The sequence below is a fragment of the Schistocerca gregaria genome, chromosome X (assembly GCF_023897955.1).
Source record: "Schistocerca gregaria isolate iqSchGreg1 chromosome X, iqSchGreg1.2, whole genome shotgun sequence".
Lineage (NCBI taxonomy): Eukaryota > Metazoa > Arthropoda > Insecta > Orthoptera > Acrididae > Schistocerca > Schistocerca gregaria.
The window spans coordinates 427003002-427006517 of record NC_064931.1 but is presented as its reverse complement, the minus strand read 5'-3'; the positions used below and the strand labels follow the sequence as shown (position 1 = coordinate 427006517).

The window sequence follows — 3516 nt, the reverse complement described above, 5'->3', positions numbered from 1 at the left end:
GGCACGTGCACCTTCCGCCGACCACTGGCGACAACATCGATGTACTGTGGGGACCTCACGCCCCACGTGTTGAGCAATTCGGCGGTACGTCCACCCGGCCTCCCGCATGCCCACTATACGCCCTCGCTCAAAGTCCGTCAACTGCACATACGGTTCACGTCCACGCTGTCGCGGCATGCTACCAGTGTTAAAGACTGCGATGGAGCTCCGTATGCCACGGCAAACTGGCTGACACTGACGGCGGCAGTGCACAAATGCTGCGCAGCTAGCGCCATTCGACGGCCAACACCGCGGTTCCTGGTGTGTCCGCTGTGCCGTGCGTGTGATCATTGCTTGTACAGCCCACTAGCAGTGTCCGGAGCAAGTATGGTGGGTCTGACACACCGGTGTCAATGTGTTCCTTTTTCCATTTCCAGGAGTGTATTAGTACTAGTTTAGTACCGTATTAAAATATTACTATAGTATTGTATTAGTTATTTTCAAACACTTAAATATTTTTAGGGTGTAAAACCCAATTAAAACACGCTATTTACATACTTTTTGACTGAAAGTATTAGGCATACTGCATTAACTGTATTAAAGGATTAACTTCGAGTTATTGTTTTTGTTTTATCAACCATAGGCCTTATTCAAAGTAAGCTTAAATTAGCTATTTCACTTATTAATCGAAGTGCTATTACTGTGCGACAGCAATATTTTATGTTTTATTTTTTTAATGATAGTTTAGGATTTATTTAAATATAATTACAGTTTTCCAGGGCTATATATTCACTGCTATGTAATAGTCTATAAGTATGGTTATTTGTGTAAATTAAATTAGCTTTTTACGAAAATACAGAGCGTGTTTATGTTTTGTTTCCTTTTTCAAAGCCAAAAAATGTGTCAGGCTTGTCGAGTTTCCAGGAGTGTCAAGTTATCGAGAGTCCAGTTTTCGGGGCTCTAATGCTGATACTATGACTCTAAAATGCTCAAAAACTTTAAAATTCACTATTTTTCACCTAAAATTTAGAAAATTTCCCGGGCAAGACCCCCAGTATGGGCTACCCCAGTATTTTTTATAAGTCGGCGCCCCTGTGTGGACCCACCACAATTCAAATGCAGTACTCTAACAGGTGTTCAGAGGTGGAGAGTCTTCGACCTCTGGCACCATCTGGTTACACCCTACATACCAGGCATTCTATGCATTGCAATTGCAAGATTGATTATGGCTCTCTCTATCCATGGAAAAATAAGTAAAGTACATTAAAACATCATTTGCTACCTCTGTGATCGAGTTGTTCTTGCAAGTTTTACTACGCCACTTAATTGGTCTACCCAGTCATTCCTCTTCTGTATAATCTTATCTTTATCCCTGATGAATAGCAATTAATGCATTTGTATCAGCACTGCAACCACCTTCAGCTAAACCTATCCTTTTAGTGGTACAGGTTACTAAGCCTTAATACGTTCACTATTTCGCTGTTGAACGCATAAGCAGTGGCAGCTCACATATAGACACTGTGGATCTGTAGTGCTCCTCTAACTCCACTTGATATTATCCATAACATTTAACGTTACAATATAAATCCCTAAGCTTAATGACAGTAACCCTCAGCCTGTTCTTGGGGGGGGGGGGGGTGGCGGGGAGGGGAGGGGGAGGGAAGATAAAAATCTTTGTATGGAACTGTTCGCTTCACTATTCCAGCGGCATGCTGTTTGGTTGTTGTCTGCAGTGCACACGTAGGCAGCTACACACGAGGCTGCAAGGGAGGGGGTGCACTGTTGCCTCTGCAATGCGGACCAGACATAGTTGGTGGTAAGTAATATTCCATGTGTGTTGTGGTTAGCCGTGTCTCATTTTCTTGAATGATATAAAGTGCGACACTGGACTATTATCCTACTTCCAGAAGATCTATTTCATTTATATTTTTGGTTGTGTTATTTTAGAGAAAAGTTCTTACAACACCGAAAAATAAGTTCTGTGACTGTACTTAAGTTTTCACAGATGCAAATGAAGATCAAAATGTACTTTAGAATAACAGGACATAATCCTTCAAGGAAATGGACGAAAAGTGATGGTGCAAATATCATAAAAGGCATACAAGTGGATTTAAAGCAAAAATCCAACAGTTTATAGTAATGAATGTTTCGTTCACTGTTACACACATCAACATAATTTAATAATGTGAAATGCAACAAATGTTACACGAAACGCAAGAATATTTTTCTGTAATATTCTGGCTATTCCAATATTCTTTTTAAGAACACCACACGTGTTCATTCTCAAGAAGCATATGGACCACAGAATTCCCCAGCAATCCTCTACAGAATGGCACTTCAACATATGGATCACAAACTCGGTTCATGAAAATTTGCAATGTTTAAAAAACAGCCGTGCTGGATTTCAATCAATATAAATTGCAGATCAAGCCACTGCAGAAGCCACAGGAATTTCAAAATACCTGAGTGATCATAATTTCAAGTTTTGGGTAGAGCTTTTTCATAAGATTATGCCTAATTTTGAAATAATCTATAACCAAATGCAATATCGAAAAATTAGTGTGTTTAAAGTTAATGAATATAATGAAAATATTCAAAACTGCTATTTTAGAATTAAGAAACTCAAAGTAAGGTGAGAATCCTTCAAAGACACTCATGGCAGAAGCTAAGGAAATGAGTGGGTGTATAACTGTAGATATAACGGACAGATATTTTTCCACGAAACACTTATTATGCGCTAAATTCAACATGAAATCCTTCGCTACTTTTAAGAATGAACATCCTACACGACAGACAGTACTTACCACTCAATTACATCCCACGGTTAAGAAAGGAAAGCTTGCAACTGAACTAAAATTATATTATTGGTCTGATATTCGTGAATATTGCAAATTAACTGAGCTGCTAAAATTTATGTTGGAAAAAAATGTAGACAATGTTCTAAGTGAAATTACGAAACATAAAAATTCTCTTGACGGATCTCATAACTACATCAGAGGCAGATCGCTGTTTTTCAACATTGGAATGCATAAAAACTTTTCGGAAAAGAACTATGAATTTGGAAAGACTAATTGCGCTTGCAATGCTTTCAATAGAGAAAAGTTTCCCCAGAGCTTATACAGAGATCAATAAGAAAATTGTGGATTTTCTTGCACAAATTAAAACGAGAAGAAAGGATTTCCTTTCTAAATGAATACGCCAAGCTTGAACCTTAAAAATTCAGGTTAAAATAGGCAAAAAACTTTTAACTTCGTTCTCTTAGGATTTTATCAGTACTACGAATAAATTTTCTTTTCATACGTGTTTGTTTCCTTGGACACAATTTTGAAACAAAACTAAAAACATTTCTTGAGCAGCAGCACCCCCTGCCTCCAGCTACGAGCTGCCACTCACAAGGGAAGTTTTTCACATCATATTATACGCTCTCCCGGCGTTCTGAGAGCCCAAAAACCTTCTATATACAGTGCGCTATGTCAAACTAACTGCTGACAGACGCATGCTTAGAACGCACGTGAAGCAGGCGAGAGGGTGGAGCTC

At 39.0% G+C, this 3516-nt stretch overlaps 1 pseudogene; it reads left to right on the top strand.

Moving 5' to 3' along the window:
- The first annotated feature begins 2273 nt into the window (after window positions 1-2273).
- On the top strand, window positions 2274-3172 carry LOC126298117 (uncharacterized; annotated as a pseudogene).
- The last annotated feature ends 344 nt before the right edge of the window (window positions 3173-3516 follow it).